This window comes from Lonchura striata, chromosome 12, assembly GCF_050655825.1.
Source record: "Lonchura striata isolate lonStrDom1 chromosome 12, ASM5065582v1, whole genome shotgun sequence".
Taxonomy (NCBI): Eukaryota; Metazoa; Chordata; class Aves; order Passeriformes; family Estrildidae; genus Lonchura; species Lonchura striata.
In genome coordinates, this window is record NC_140714.1 from 18,807,223 (window position 1) to 18,824,130 (window position 16,908).

Below are 16,908 nucleotides of genomic sequence, written 5' to 3' on the forward strand. Positions count from 1 at the left end.
CTGAGGTGGTCCAGGACGTGGCTAAAAGGGGGAAAATGAGGAATAATTCACACTGAAGCTTCAACTGGGAGAGCAGCACGGTTACTGGGAGCGCTCTCATTCTTGAGGCCATTCAGCTCTAATTTCTGGGAATTCTGTGAAATCCCAGCTTGGACCCCCAGGCTTTGCCCTGGGAATTCCAGGATGCTGCAAAGGAGCTGCATTGCTGCGTTTCTGTCAATAGCAGGGAAAATGTTCTGCTTTCTCAAAGCCCTTCTTTTCCCAAACCTTGTTAATGCTTCCAATTCTTATCTTGGGTTGGAGCCCTGAACATCCTCAAATAATCTGAATTGTCCTGTCACCTCTGACTGGAATATTTATTTTTCAGACAGGAATAAATATATATCTCTTATGATTTCACATGAAAAGTTAATTTCTACAGCACAGTTCTGAACAAAGAGCCTGATTTACAATCCTGAGGTGGCCTTGCTTCCATTACTACTAATAAACCTATTATTGTTGTTGGTTTTAATGAAGAGATGGGATTATTTTTATGTTAAGAATGATTTATTGTTTAGATAAATATTTTTATATTTAGATATATATAAATCTATATATTTTTATATAGATAAATATTTTAGAGGTTGTGAGATTTTAAAGGAGTAAGTAATTGGTTATAGGTTATGAGTAGTTACAAATTGCTTTGTTATAAGGTAATATAACTTTCTAAACTAATAGATATAGGGTTTATTTTTTTGTGATTTATTACCTTAATTTTGTTATATTGTGGATATTTTTATTTAGTGGGTTTTTGTTTTATGTATATATACATATTTATTTATATATATATTTCTATTATAACTTTTAGATAATTATAGCTTTTAAACTAAACCCTAGAAGCTGGTGACTATTTCAAGCCCCAAATTCCCCCTGCTTTTCTTCTGACAAGCTTGCACATAGATTCTGACATGCAGACTGACAGCTCCATGGCATTTTGGAATGTTCCAACTGCACTGAGGATGTGGTACTATTTATTTCAGTGCCCCCATTCCCAGAGCAGGCACTGACTCACAAGAAAAAGCTAAGAGCAATATTTGGCATTTGTTTCCTGTGCAGTACAATTTGCCTGGTTCATTAACCTTCTTTATGTAGATGTAAATTCTGAGTCTGACATGGCTATTTTTGGGGAGCATGTCAGAACCAGATTTGTCTGTCTGAGCAACATTTGCTTCGGAAAAATGTTGGAAATTGCTTCAGCAATTTTGTCTTTTGAAGCAGATTTTGCATTGGTTAAGCTGTGTTTCTGTTGTACTTTTGGCTCTTCAGCACCATTAAACTTGCAGGACAAAGAGTGTCTAAAGCAGCAGCTGGAGGACAGTGTCCTGCATCTGTTAAACCAGAAATATTTACTTTTCTTGTGTATCCCAGCAGATTGATGGAGGCTGAGCCTAAATCCTGCTGTCACCTGTACCTGGACGTGCCAGCAGTGCTGGCTTAGTGGCTGGGCTCAGTCTTAGGGGGCATTGCCAACCTAAATGATTCTCTGATAATTCTGTCCTCCCTCAACCCCTTTTCTATGTTTTTCTCCTTATTTTGCCAAGAACTGTGTGGGAAAGGAAGGAGGGGGACAGAGGGAAATCCATTGGCCTCTTCTGCTGCCAGTTTCCAGTTTTGTCTCACCTGGTGTTTGACCCCAGCTCTGGTCCTCCACTCCAGCGGCTCCTTTCTTGGAAAAGTTGGTGCTCAAAACACCAAATTTCCTCGGCCTGAGGTTCTCCACAGCAGGAACTGCCTCAGGAATTGTCCCTCAGTGCTGGCCGTGGCAGCCCCACAGCTGGATCGGCCCCACAGCTGGATCAGCCCCACAGCTGGATCAGCCCCACAGCTGGAGTGGCCCCACAGCTGGATCGGCCCCACAGCTGGATCGGCCCCACAGCTGGAGTGGCCCCACAACTGGAGTGGCCCCACAGCTGGATCAGCCCCACAGCTGGATCGGCCCCACAGCTGGATCGGCCCCACAGCTGGAGCAGTCCCACAGCTGGACCAGCCCCACAGCTGGAGCGGCCCCTGCTGGGGCAGACGGAGCCTGAGCTGCTGCCACGCGCCCCCGCATTGGTTCCCCCTCCCCTTCCTCCCTGACCTCCAAACTGGCCCCTTCCTCCAGTCTGGGCTCACTTTGGCTCCTCTGGCTGCTGCTGGAGATGTTTTTGCAGGGTTTGGAGGCCAGGCTGGGCAGGAATTAGAGCCCATCAGCCTGGGGGGATGGGACCTGACTGGGCACCTGCCCAGTGGGAGCTCAGCCACAAAGATCAGAGAAGGTGGCAATGTCTGAAACCTGACCATGGGCTCCCCTCTGCCAGGCTCCAAACCAGGCTTTTCCCCTCTTTTTCCTTCTTGGGCTGTTCTTTGGAGCACCAGATTGCACCAAGGAACTGGACTCAGAGGGGAGTGTGTTCTCCACATCCATGCAAAACTTGTTTTAAATAAAAATATTTGCTGGATAGAGCTTGGTTCTGCCATCCTGCTTGGACTATGTGTGGACTTGCATGTTCACATAAAATAAATGCAACAGTGAATTAATCTGGAACTTAAGCTTGCAGAAGCAGCAGGCAGTAGAACAGGTTATAATTAATATTGGAATGGCAAAATTTGTCCATGTTGTTCCAATACCTCATTTCTGGCCCGTGGCATCTGCCTCAGGAGCCTTTCCTGTTTTTAGGGTGTCCTGTGTGAAGCATTTCATCTCCCTGTTCTTTTGACCATTTAAGAATTAATTGAGGTAGGTTCCTTTCTGTAGGGTGTGGGGCCCAGATGTGCACAGGGATCTGGTTCTGAGGTGATGTTTTAAAGGTGCCTTTGAACTCAATAAACTGGGATTTCCAGATCCTGCTCTTCAGAAATTTCCATAAATTCCATAATCAAGCAGATAGTTCTGCTTTTCCCAACACCAGAATGTCATTCATATAAATTTATTACTAGTTTCCATGCCCTACTTTAATCTGGAGAGTTCAGCTGATGCTTTTGCTTCTCCTGTCCTGGTCAGTGACCTGATGCTGAGCAGGAATGTTTGCACAGCTGCTACTGCTCCAATAGAGATTCCTCTGCTTTAGGCTGCCACCAGCACGAAAACTTTCAGTGCCACTGGATGTCACTCTAACAAAGCTCAGAATGCTTTGCCAATCTAAATCTTTACATTTCCATTGTAAATCTGGGCTCCTCAGCAGGAGGGGGGTCAAGGAATTCAGAAGTTCCCATGTAGAACCCGTGGGTAACTCAAACATTACATCAGGAAAAAATATCCAGGTTTCATTCTGGGGTTTTCTATAATTTTGGACGTTTCAGGATTTCTTTCTAGAGCCTCCCAGTGCTGCAGGGGTTGTTTGGGGTGTAGAAAGGAGGAAAATGTCAGCTCTGTCCCATTTCCTTACATGTCTGACAGTTTCTGAGCAGTTGGGTGTTCAAATTAAATCAAAAATCTATAAAATATAACCCTGTCCTCAACTTTCCGTTTTCAAAGAGTGACAAGAAGGCAGAAGTTAATATAGCTCAGGGACCATGAATGGTCCCATTACAAAATTAAAGTATAAAATGTCTCTGTACAGAAGTGACTTTCCTGAGGACAAGCAACGAGTGATGGGGTTGAGTTTCTGCACAGAGAACCTGAGCCACAAATCAGCCAAAAATTATAAATTGAGGGGGGGTGCTCCTAAAAGAGATAGAGAGTGGAGAAGCATTAAGGGCACCAGAGGAGCTTCTCCATTCAGGGACTACAGCAGGAATAACTTGGATAATACATTTTAAATTATCGAGGTGTGACATCTTGACCTCTGCTGAGCAGAGTTGCTGTGATTCTCTTACCCTTCCCACCTTGATTAACTTCTATAAACCACTGGTCACATTCACTGTCACACAGCCTGGGCTGGTTCTCCCTCCCTCTTCCACATCCTTTTACTCCCAGTATGAGAAAAGGTGTTGAAATAATTGCACAAAGGCTGCAGATAACACTTAAAATCTAAACAGACTCACTAATTACTCCTAAAATATGGTTAACACCAGATACAGATAGCTGGAAAATCCAGTAAATGCTGTTCAAAATGTAAGTTCTGTGGCAAGCTGGATAATTTCCCCATCTATTACAACAGAATGGAATGTCAGGGCACTGTACAAAATTTTAATTACATAATTAATTGACTGAGTCACACAAGTTTGTCTTTTAACTTGAGCCCTGCTGTAGAAGGGTTTGGCAAGCAGGAAGCTGTTTCCTGGTGAGGTTCCTCTAGGATTTTGATGACAGTAGAAATGTCAGAGGGACTATCCTGGGAATTGTAATCTGGGGCTCTTGTGGGAGAGGAGAAAGAAGATGAGGTGAAATCAGAGATGTCAGACAGCTCCTGCTGCAAGGGCTGATGCTTTGGGGTCAGGAATGACCTGCAGTTGACTCCAAGTGAAAATCCAAGTGAAAATCTCTGCATGCCATTACCCAGCTCATCTCTGGGAAATCAATGAATGCCTCCCCAGTGACACATCAACAGCTCAGCCCTTTAAACAAGTGTCAGGAAAGGGCCTTCATTCCCCCCCTGTGCCTCTTTATCGTTCATTTAAATGGGCAGGAAAATGCAGCCCTTGGAACTTTCCAAAGGCTCATTAATGCAAAATGCAAGATGCACAGACCTCCTTCCCAGGAAAAAAAAAACAAAACCAACAAATCTTCTCTCTTTTCTGTTCATGTGTGAGGACTGTCATCAAAGAGGGGACGTGCCTGTTATTCTGAAAATATTCCCACAGAGTTTATTTCTTAGTTTTGAGGTTGTGCCAGCTCATGGCCATGAGGTGCCCCTTACAGAGGCTCTGTGGGTTGGTGTGGCCACAGCCAAAACTCCATTTCCACCCCTTTAGGAGGGCTGGGTGTGTTCAACTCAGTTTCAAACTCAGGTTTGTGGGGAGAAAAGGCTGCAGAGAGCAGAGCCAGCTCCACAGCTCTGCAGAGCCAGAGAGGAAATGGGACTGGGGACTTTGATGTGCTTCTACCTTCTGCCCCAGTATTGTGCCTGCAGGGATGAACAGGTGCTGCACACTCCTCTGAAAGGAGCCCAACACCGGTGATACCTTTCTGGGGTTCTCTGATACCCTTTCATTTATTAACTATTTATTAATGCTTAAATTTATCAATTATTTATTAATGCTTAACTGCTGGGGAGGTGAGGGTGGGAAATAAAAGTCCTTGTGAGGCAATGGTGACACAGCAAATGTTTGTTTTTTTTTTTTTTTTTTTTTTGCACTGGATTATTGGTTAACACCAATTGTGTATTCATGTGTTTTGTTTTATTCACCAGGCAATGTTGGCCTCATTAGCCATAAACACATTTATACCTGGTCTTGCTTTGGCAACTCCTTGTCTGGTTCTGTCTTTCTTTTGCTGCACCACCCCAAGGTTTGAGCAAAACAATAAAAATAAAAGAAAACCTGATTCCTAGCAGGTAGCTGTGGTGTATTTCAAGCTATTTTGGTTGATTAGGAGCTTGATTACAGTTGCTGATTGTTGGTGCATTTTACTGCAAGTTTTACCAAGCACAGCTGGCACCATGGCCCTAAACATCATTTACATGCCTGAAGCAGCCATGAAAGCCCTTGCTGGGAGTTCGTTTTAGGAAAGGGATTAACTCCTGCCATTATTTTGGAATTCTTGCCAGGCACAAACCTTACAGGGTGTGGGGTGGTTCTTCATGGCACATGCTTTATCTAAAGCTTGGCCTCCTCAAGTCTGGTCTGTGAATGTCACACCAAACCTGAAATCGCCCCCAGCTGCACCTGAACAGCTTTGCAGTTCATAGGAACACCCCCTGAGCTGGCATCCCAAACAAAACCAGCATTGGGGTGAGGCTCCCAGCCAGGTGAGCCTCCTTGGTGCTCCCAGGGATGAATTTGGTGGCTCTGCAGGCACCACCTGTCCTGCTGCACCTGGGACTTCCATAAGCCCCCGGAAATCCAGAGGAACACATCCAAAAAGGAAATTTCCAGGGGGAGTGGTTTGGAAAAGGCTTTCTGGTGTCTTCAGGAAAATCTGTTTAAGAGATTTCATGGGAATATTCCTGCCTAATTCAGCAGATCTCTTAAAGTGGGGAGGTGGTGCTTCTGGGATAAGTTTAATTTTGTATCTGCAGTGGATTGTGGAGGATTTGTAAGAGCTCTCCTGGATGCACATCTCCTCATGTGGTTGAATGAAAAACGTGCAGCTCCACCTGCAAAAATCAAAAATTTTTGAATTCTTGTGCCTATTTAAACTCATGCAAACTGAGATTTTTTCATAATTAAAATTGCATTATAATGTCAGAAGTCCGGGCAGATGCACAGCCCCAGAGCTTGTTGTGCACAAGGAATCCTGGGGGCTGTAAAAGTCATTTCTGCCATGGGCAGGGACAGCTTTCAGAGCTCATCCAGGCTGCTATGGGATGTTCCCAGTGAATAAAACCTCTGCAACCTCTAGGCAATCTGGTTTTATAGCATCCTCACAAAGAGAAAAATTCTGGAACACTTCTGAGTTAGTTCCAGCCCACTCCAGGACAGCTCTGTTGTGTTGGGATGTCCAATTTCCTGTTAAAGGCAGAAAATTACTAGCATTAGGAGCAGAGATATCCTATTTTTAGCTCCTTGATGTGTACACCTATGCAAAAACACATCATCCTTTAAAAATCTTTCTGAATATCACTCAAAGCTTAGGCAAAGGTGGAAGGTTTGGGTTGGTTTTGGTTTGCTCACATTGAATTGTGCTGTCTCAGTAAATGAGAGGGGTTTTCAGTCTAAACTCAAAGCCAGGCAAGGTTAGGCCTTGCCTGCCTGATGTTTTCATTTCTGCATTACAGGTGTGCAGCTCTCTGTGGGTTTGGATAAAGATTTCCTGCAGCTCTTATCAGTGAGAGGCTGGCAGCAGCAGGCAGCACAGGGAGCTCTTGCCGAGCACAAATATTGATTTGGGGAAAGCTCTTGGTGTTGTTGGAATCCTGTTGAACACTTGAAATTACAGCAGCTTCTCTTGAGAGGGGGCAGCAGATTGGAGCCATCTCTTGTCCTTTTCTAACACTTCTTAAGTGAAAACCTCCAAAACTTTGATTAACTGTGCATGGTGGTAAAATTGAGATGCTCAGTTGATTCCTGCTTGCTGTCTGAAGCCCCTACCACTCTGTAATTTGAATTTTTCCTGCTGGAAATTGTTCCTTTAGGCTCTTCTCACTGCCTGAGTGCTGACGTGGTTAAATGTCTGCATGTCTGAGCACACCCAACCATTGAAAATTGGCAACCAATAGTGAAAAATAGTAAATTCCTAGTAAAGAGATAGAAAAATATGATTAGCCAGTCTCCTTTCAGAAGATATGTTAATTTTTCTCAGGTAAAAAGTTGTTTGAGCAGTGAAAGGTCACTCATCTAATGACCCAAAGTTTTTTTGTTTTTTACTTGTCTGAGCCAGTGTATTGACAAGAGTGCCATCAGATCTTTAATATAATTTAATTTGTGTTGGTGCCTAAATTCCAGCTGTTATATGAAGTTTTAACTGGCAATACTTGAGGGGGTTCTTCCCTTCTCATAGTAAATATTCCAGTAGCTCCCCATCAAAAACCTGTGGCCTCTGCCCACCACAAACCAGCTATTTCCCACAGTAAATTGAATATCTCCAAAGACTGATGCAGAGTGAGCCAATTCTTGAATTAAACCCATCAGTATCTAACATGGAGATCCACACAATGTGTGTTTAGGAATAACTTTTGAGATCATTGGGAGTTTCTCAAACAGGACAAAGCCCTCCTGCAGCCAGGTCTGAGCTGTGGCAGCAAGAACAACAACTGCTGACCAAGAGATGAATTCACTAAAAAGTTTTCCCCAAAACTGTGTCTCTGACCTAGAAACAGCTCTGGCCTGATCAGTTGCTCCATTAAGTATCCAGTGGTTGTGAGGAAAATTATACACTGAACATCCCCTGACTATAGATTAGAGGAGTGTGAAGCAGTTTTATTTCTGGAAATGTATAATCTTCTTACATCAACGCCGGGCCTTTGTGGAGAGGATTATTTGCACTGAGTGGCTGGGGCTGGGACAGGTTTGCACGGAGAGAGTGCTGAGGGTGCTGCCTGCTCCCAAATTGCCTCCCCAGTGCTTGGTAACAGATGCTAAGCTGCCGAGGGACTGGGAGCACTGGGATTGTGTGGCTGTGTCCTTGGGCAGCCTTTCTGGAGGCTTCCATAGTGAGGAAGTCAAACCCCTCTTCTCTGGAAATACTTTATATATTTTCACTACACAACACGTGGAAGCACAACGTGAGCTGCTGCCATTGCAAGGTGAAAAAGAGGAAGTTTATTTTCTGACTACAGCATTTATACTATTCCAAAGGTGCCAGTGGATTGGAGGGTGAAGGTGCCACCTCTCCAATGACATTGGACAAACTACTAGGACACCAAGTTTCTTCACCTCTTTGGAGGAATGCAAAACAACAGATTGTTTACAGAAAGTTGTGTGAGAATGTTCTCTACAAGAATGGAAATTCAGAAGACTTTAGAAAATCTTAAGAATCAGGGCAACAATATATTCCTCAGTATTCCACGTTTTGGGTTCAGGGGATGCTGGTGCTTGTGGAGTTTGTTCTCTTGATGCCTTGGGAAGGCTGCCCTAGAGCAGAGGCTGGACAAACCTAAAGAATAAAGCAGGGATTTATTCAAGGATCTCCTCCACGGATCCACCCTGGGCAGCACCAGAGCCCAGCCAGGGCTGCACCCAAATGACCCAAAATGGTCCCAAAATGCACGAGCGCTCCCGGGGGCTCTCCCTGGGATCAGTTCTGCTCCATTGGCACTTGGAGTTCATTGTCCCATTCCAGCTCCAGCCCAGGCAGTCCCACCCTGCTAGTTTTTCTCTCTCCAGCCCACGGTGTTTGTGCTCCTGGGCTGAGGTTTGGATCATTTGTCCTTGGTGCCCAGCTGGAGCAGGAATTGTTTTGTGTCCCTGCTCTGTGCAGAGCTCAACGTCCCCTCATGTGAAGCCCAGCCCCACACATTAAAGCAGCACAGAATGTGAAAATATAAAAGCCAAAACCTGAGTCATCACTCTCTAGGCATTTCCTGGGCAATTCTGAAGGCTGGGAAGGTGAACTTGGTGCTCACTTGTCCCTCTGCTCCTGAGCTCTGCCCGGAGTCAGATAAAACAAGAGAATTCTCACTTGTGGTGTTGATGGGTGAATAAAATCTTCAAATTTATACAGAAAAATGTTCACTGGGCCATAGTTGAGCAATTGTCACCTCAGAAAACTGAGTGAATCTAGAGATCATAATCTTTCAAGTTGCTGATTCTCTTGGCTGGCTTAGGTGAACATTTTTGGCCATATTAATGTATGTCATTACAAAAATTAAATTGTAACATTTTTGGCCATATTAAAACCACCACGTTATCCATGATAATGTGGCATCTTCCCGCATCGGTGCCTGAGCTGGAATCTGTGTCTCTGCAGGACACCTGGCTGCTTGATGATCTCATCAAATATCCACCGAAGGCACAGCTTCAGCTCAGTGTCCCAGAGGGCACCAGGTCAGCCCTTCCCAAGCATCCCCATTCACAGGAGGTAATGGAAGCCTGGGTTTTAGCAGGCAGCTTTTCAGCTGAGGAAAATTCCTGGGTTTCTGGCAGGAATGCAAAGATCTCTTTGGAAACTATTCCAGTAGGTAGCCACCTTCCCAAAATCCAGTATAATTTAGATTCCAAGCAGAAGAGCAGCTCACTGCCCAGGTGATAAAAGCTTCTCCTGTTGCACTGACTTTGCAGCAAAAGAGAATTAAAGGCTGAGGTTTTGTGAAAAGGAGTGGGATTCATCTGATCCTGTTATCACAGACTGAAATCACTCTGCAACACCACTCAGGTGATAAAGGAGGAGTGTGAGGAGCTTTAACTCTGTGCTTGGAAAAAGAAGCTCCAAGAGGTTTTCAGACATGAGTCCAGCCCTAAATTTATGTTTATCAAATAAGCCAGCAATGAATGTGGTAGCCTAAGAGCCACATGAGCATTCTTGTACCACCTGCAACTTGGATTTCTCACCTGAGAAATAAATCTCACCTGAGAGTGAGGAGATGGACAAACACATCTTTCAATGAATCCACAAAAATGCTTTGGGAAGGATGGAGACAACCAACTTGGGCAAAATGATGGCTCCAGGAAAAACAGCCTTCGTGCATTTTTATAATATTTACAAGGGCCTGTAGTGACAAGATAAGGGGAAATGGCTTCAAACTGACAGAGAGTGGGTTTAGATTAAATATTAGGAAAAAACTCTTCCCTGTGAGGTTGGGCAGGCCCTGGCACAGGTGCCCAGGGAAACTGTGGCTGCCCCTGGATCCCTGGCAATGCCCAAGGCCAATTCTCCACCTTAAAACTGCTTTTTCTTTTTTCTCTGGACAGCTCCTGAGAAATTGCTTCTGGATCATGGGCATGAAAAGGGAAACCCAAACACAGGGAATAAATAAGGTTTTGGTGAGAACATTGAATAAGTTATAGCAGTTAAAAGTTCAGATGAAACTCACAAATGATGAGAGATAAAGCATCTTGTGGCCATTTCTGTATTGGCTAAATAAGGACCAATATTCTTTCCCAAATTATCTCCAGCTGAGCAAAACACTTGAGTGTATTCTCAATTTTTAAACCCACAAATATGGCCCTTCACGTTCTGTTCTTTATTGCTGTGTAAAATCCTGAGCTCCTTCCTCAGAGATTTTTACTTCTTACTTGTTCTAATCAGGCAAAACTCCCAATAATTCTGTACAACTCTTGAGGCATTATGCAGGTTATTTATAGCTGCCTTTAACAGAAATAACTTGGACAAATGCATCGTGCAGAGACTTCCAAGCAGCAGCAGCAGCAGCAGGGTGCAAAGTTCCCTTTGCTTCTTTTCTGTGAATCCACAACAAAAACTGGAAGGGCAAATCAGGTAATTTAGGAGTTGTGAGGGATCCTGTGTGCAGCTCTAGGGCTGTGCTGGGCAATGGGATTGTGGATGGGGAAAGGTGGGGAAGACCTGAGGGCTGAACCTGGTCATAAATCCAGCATGCAACCATGGCCACAAGTGCCACATCCAGGTGCCTTTTGAAAATTTCCAGGGATGGTGCTTCCACCACTGCCCTGGGCAGCCCCCTCCAATGTCTGACCATCCTTTCAGTGAAGAAATGTTTCCTGATATCCAACCTCAACCTCCCCTGGTGCTGTTGAGGCTATTTTTTGTCCTGCCCCTTGTTCCCTGAGAGAGGAGATCACCTTCCACTTTACTGCATCTCTTCAGGGAGATCTGCAGAGCCACCAGGTCCCCCCTGAGCTCCTTTTCTCCAGGCTCAGCCCCTTCCCAGCTCCCTCAGCCCCTTCCCAGCTCCGTTCCCTGCTCTGGACCCCTCCAGCCCCTCCAGCTCCTTTCTGTGAGGGGCCAGCGCTGCCCCAGGGTTGGGGTGGTGCCTCAGCAGAGCCAGCACAGGGGACAATCCCTGCCCTGGTCCTGCTGCCAGCCCAGGGCTGGCACAGCCCACCGCTGGCCTCGTGTCCACCTGGGCACAGCTGGGCACCCCTGGGCACCCCTGGGCACAGCTGGGCACAGCTGGGCACCCCTGGGCACCCCTGGGCACAGCTGGGCACAGCTGGGCTCGTGTCCAGCCGCTGTCCCCAGCACCCCCAGGGTCTCTCCCAGCTCCCCATCCCCCAGGCTTCAGCAGACCCCAGGGCAGGACCCTCACAAAGGCGCTCAGCCCCTGGATCCAGCCTGCCCAGACCCCTCTCTGAACAGATCTGCTGCTCCCTGCCTCAACTGCAGCTTGTATTTGCAAAATTGAGCCGGGTTTGGAAGGAAAAGAGAAGGTTCACCCATGAACAATAACTTCAGAGGATGATGGATGCATTTAGCTGGAACAACCGACGCCAAAAATAGAGTTCTGGTTCTTTTCTTCTGGCACAGGAACAATGAGATGTGGGAAGAGAAGGAGCCTGAGAAATTCCACAGCAGAGCTCCAAGGCAAGGCTGGAAAGTCGCATCCTCCCAAATTCTCCAGCCAGGGGTTAATCTGAAAATATCTGAGAGCTGATTTTGCTTCATCGTGGGTTCCTGAGGAAATGCATTTGGGAAGTTTTGACACTCATTTCTCCTCGTGCCCTCAGGCAGCTTTGTGCTTGGTAAAGCTCAGGTGGATAAGAGAAGGAAACAGAAGGCTTGAGACCATGAATTACTGAAAAGTTTCTGAAAATATGTGGCCAGGGAGGGAAGAGCCAACCTATGAAAGGTGCTGCATTTATAGGAATTAAATCACTTTTCTCCCAGAGGGAAAAGCTGCAGTCATATTTTGACAGAAGAAAATTGACATGGAAGGAAGGTGTTGAAAAGTTCCAGCCAGGGGAAAGTCTGGAATCCTTTTGTGGTCTCAAAGTAGTCAAAGCTGGAACAAGGCCTTTGGAAATCACAGCCCTAGAATTACTATAATCTTTATAATAGGTCTTCTATGACAACTTCCCACTGTTTTCAATCTGTGAAATAGTATTAGCAGGAGATTGGAAGTATCTGTTTCTCTGAAGAACCTTTCCTTCTTCTTCTTCACATAAATAAATCACTTAGAAAAAAAACAAAATACTTTTCAGCCTCTCCAGTCCTAATAAAAAAGGGACACACAAAAATGTGAAGTGGGCAATTAATATTTTAGTTTGCTTCAGACTATTTTAAAATTTTCCCAACTTCTTTGTCATTAATGCAAAGGAAAATGGAATGAATTTCATATCACTGAACAGTGCTGTGAAAAATGCCCTATCTAGCACAGAAATGTGACTGTGGGTTTGCATTTTCAAGCACTTTGGTTTCCCCTGCCACGACCCTGGGGTGAGACCTGACTGAGGCTTTACTTGGGCTGCCTGATTTAGTCCCAGAGGCAGCGTGAGCTTCATGCTCAGAGCAAATTTAGACAACCCAGTAAGTCAAAGTTCCTTCGTGAAGAAATTATAAAATGTGAAGAATGCCTAAATTTTATATAAAGCACAATTTGAATCTGAATTCAAGCCCACATGAACATTAGAGCTCCTTTTGTACTTCTATCTCTGTCATAACTAAAAGGTGATGGCACATTTCTTTTTCCCCACTGTTTGTTTGTTTATTTGATTGTAGAAATAGTATTTTTTTAGGAAAAAACCAGAAAGTGTTTGCGAGGCATTTCACAAAAAATACAAACAGCCCTGTGTTGTGAGGGCTCTGGTGTCTGTGCTCTTCTGACTAAGAGATAAAGAAGCAGAGGAGAATCTGGGTTGCAAACTCCAGAGCAAAACTTGAGCTCTTCCATAACAAAGGGATCTGATCCCTCCATCCTCGCTCTGCCCAAGGCCAGCAGCATCAGCCTCTGCCTTCTGCATCCCTGTGCATTCTTCAGGCACTAAAGAGGGGCTGGAAGCTCAGAGCAGCTTTCCTCTCTCATCTCCATCAGCAGAACCTCTCTTCTGTGTGCTCTCCACAAATTATGTGCATTTAAATATGGAATTTATCAGGGCTTTTATGTATTTTTTAATGCCATGACACTATTCAGCCACACATGCATGTGTGGAAGCACACACACACACCCAATCACACCAAGAGCTCCTTTTGCTTCCCAAATTTTTTTTAAACACAAAATCAAGCCTACATTTTAGTTTCCACTGTAATTATAATCAACGTCTTCTTCTAGGAAGATAAAAAGAGAAAAGTGGGAATCAGGAAAAGGGAAATGTTACAAGCCTTTTCATTAGGGTTTTATGTATTTAAAGAATTTACATTTTTAACCAGTGGCAAATTTATTTCATACTTCATAAGCTCTGAGGATCCTTTGGGATAAACAGCACGAAAGCTGTCATTTGAAAACAATCATCTATTTTCTGTTTATTGAAAGTTTGCTTTTTTTTGTGCCACGGTGTTTTGCGTGGAGCTGGAAATATTTGTTCAAAATGATAATTGTCAAAGCGCTCGTTCTGTTTGGGATTCACTTGTTAAAGAGAGCTGCCTCTGCCACGAAAATAGAGGGAATGGTGCCAGCTGATTTCTTTGGGATGAAGGTTGAAGCCTTCCCCAAAGCCAGTTGAGGTCCCATTGCAGTTTCCTGGTGGCCACAGCAGAGGCAGAGAGGAAAAGTTAATTTGAGGAGAGGCAGCAGAAATCTGTGTGTGGAGAGCTCTGCAGAGCTTGAGGGCTGAAATTCAGGTTTGAGGGCATGGATGGACAGTCATTTTCAGTTGGAACCCTGGCTGCTGGGAATTTCAGACTTTCTGTGCTGACAGGCACTGACCCCCAAGAGAGCACTGCATTGACCTGAACCTGTGGAAAAAGATTCCAAAATGGAATGACAGAACTGGGATTGTGGGGGCAGAGTTTGAATAGAAGTGTGTGATATCACAGGGTAGAAAAATTAGAGTTTTTAGAATATAGTTAAATATATAGAGCAAGATGGAGGTTTTAGGGTGGAGGCTGCTGTGGCAAGCACATTTCTCTCCCTCTCAGGATATTTCATAGAGGTGCAGAGAGAGAAATGAAAGAGAAAACAATTTCTATTTCTGCTCCTTGTTTTTCCTATGTGGAATGTGTTTGGAGAATTGCTTACCTGGAGTGATTGCTTGGTCGGACTCTGGTGAGGATTGTTTGAGCCTGATGGCCAATCCAACCCACCTGGGGCTGGGCTCTGGAGAGGGTCACAAGTTGTGTGAGAGTTAGAGTCAGAGAAAGTAGTATGTAGTTTTAGTATCCTCCTTTTGTATAGTATATGAATGCATTTTAGCATAGTTATAATAAAGAAATAATACAGCCTTCTGAATTGAGTCAGACATCATAATTTCTTCCCATTGGGTTCTCCTGCATTTACAATAGGCTGCTCCTTCTTCCCCTTCTTCTCCTTCTTCTCCATGGGTTGGGGTGGTTTTGTGTAATTGGATAATAAGTCCCCATTGCGGGCATGGGTGGTTGGTGATTGGGTAAATTGTAAAAATAATCCAGTGGTCATTTCTTAATTGGACAGTTTATCCTTAAAAAGCCTTGTAGAGAGGGAGATAGGGCTCAATTTTCAGTTTGTTTGAGTGAAGTGCTATAGAAACTCAGGGTTTGTGAGATTGTGACACTGATAAGAACTAAAAAATATCTGAGTCTGAACACCAAATACTGTCTCGAGCACTTCAATCCTGACCTGGACAGGGGCAGAAAAGTAGCCAAGAACCAGCAATTTTCAGTGGAAGTGAATCCATTCCCATGTGGAATTAGTGGAATCCTGCTTCCCATCAAACCTGGGATGCTTCCATCACTGCTACTGCAAAGCCAGTCCAGGCTGGATCTTTGGGGGGTTTTGGAGTACCCTGGAAATGATCTGACACCAGCTTGTGCAGGAGCATCTGGGCACGGCTTAGCCTTTAGTCTGGCTTTAGTCTGGGGTCAGGAGTGTGGTGTTCACCAGGAACTGCCCATGAAAGGAGCACAAATACTGAGAACAGGACTGCCTCTGTCCCACCATGCTGGAATGAGCCATCCTGTCCCTGCCGCTCTCCTCAGATCCCAGCTCCCAGCCCCTCTCTGTCCTTGTGTCCACGTGCCTCTCAGGTACACAGGCTTCACAAATCAGGGGCTTAAAAATCCTGGTGTGAGCTGCACACCAGCCAATTTCAGTTTTTTTGCTTGTTTGCTTTTCTTCAGGAAGAAGAATCCTTCAGCTCCCGGACTGAAATTGCCTCTTACCTGAGCAGCCACCAAAAGATGAAGGAGTAGGAATATCCTAAAACTTTCCCCAAAGACGAATTAAGACTCATTTCTAGGATGTAGTTCACACCTTGCTGATTTATTTGCAGGTTTATAAATTCTCTGTCTCATTGATTCTTACTGTGCTGGCCATAGGATTTAAGAGCCCCAGGATTTTCTTGTCCAAATTTTGCATTTTAATATGAATAGAAGAAAAATATTTATTGTAGCAACAGCTATGACTTCTCTGTTCAGATGAGCAGAAACAAAGGGAAATAAAGTCCTGTCCTAATCATTGAAGTATTTTTATTTGTATCTTTGAGGTGGTGATGCCTTAAGGCTGGGGCAGGATGGAACAGGAATTCACCACTTGGCCCAAGAGTATTACTGTGTTTTCTTAATGAAACAAATCATTGCTGCCTTTGCCTTTGGTCTGGATATAAAGTAATCCATTTGTATAATAAACAGCTCCCGGGTCTTACATTGATTGCAAGAGTGGAATAAAATTAATTAACAAGACCTTCAGTGAGTTGAGGTGGTATTGGAGTCATCTCCTCAACCTGAAATGCTTTTTTCCTGCAGCCTCAGAAGTCACACCTAGCAGTAATTCATGGCAAATAGTGACTTCTCTGTGGATTTAGGGATGTCCAGATGTTGTTTGTTTGAAACCTGTGGTTCTTTTGCTGGACCCAATGCCATGTACTGCTCCCAAAGAGAGAGCTGACAAATAGTTAGATTTTTTGGAAAACAGTGACTTTCACACCAGCCAAACCATTAATTAAGAAAACAGAGTTATTAGTGTCTTTTCTTGTTCCAAAGCATCCTTGGGAACCAAACTATCGATGCAGAAATCAGTAGCAGGATGATCCCACCAGGCTCAGCGCTGTCACTAGGCAACCCTTGATGCTGGCTTTGGGGCCCTCAAAGGATAGGACTGGGATGGAGATCAGAGGTGATGTGATAAAAAACCTCTGACAAACAGGTTTGTTGGTGTTTTGAGGGACAGGAGACTGAGTACCACATGGCTCTCAGTGTTTAATGGAGCTATGGGAGGCTGAAGTTAAAGCTTTTCTTCATCTTTTAAATATCTCATCTTTTCTTCTGTCACATCTCATTGATGCTGTGCTCTTAACTGAGTTTTAGAGCCAGGGCTGCGTTTCATTGCAACTATTAATCCCATAAAAATGTCATTCTCAGCT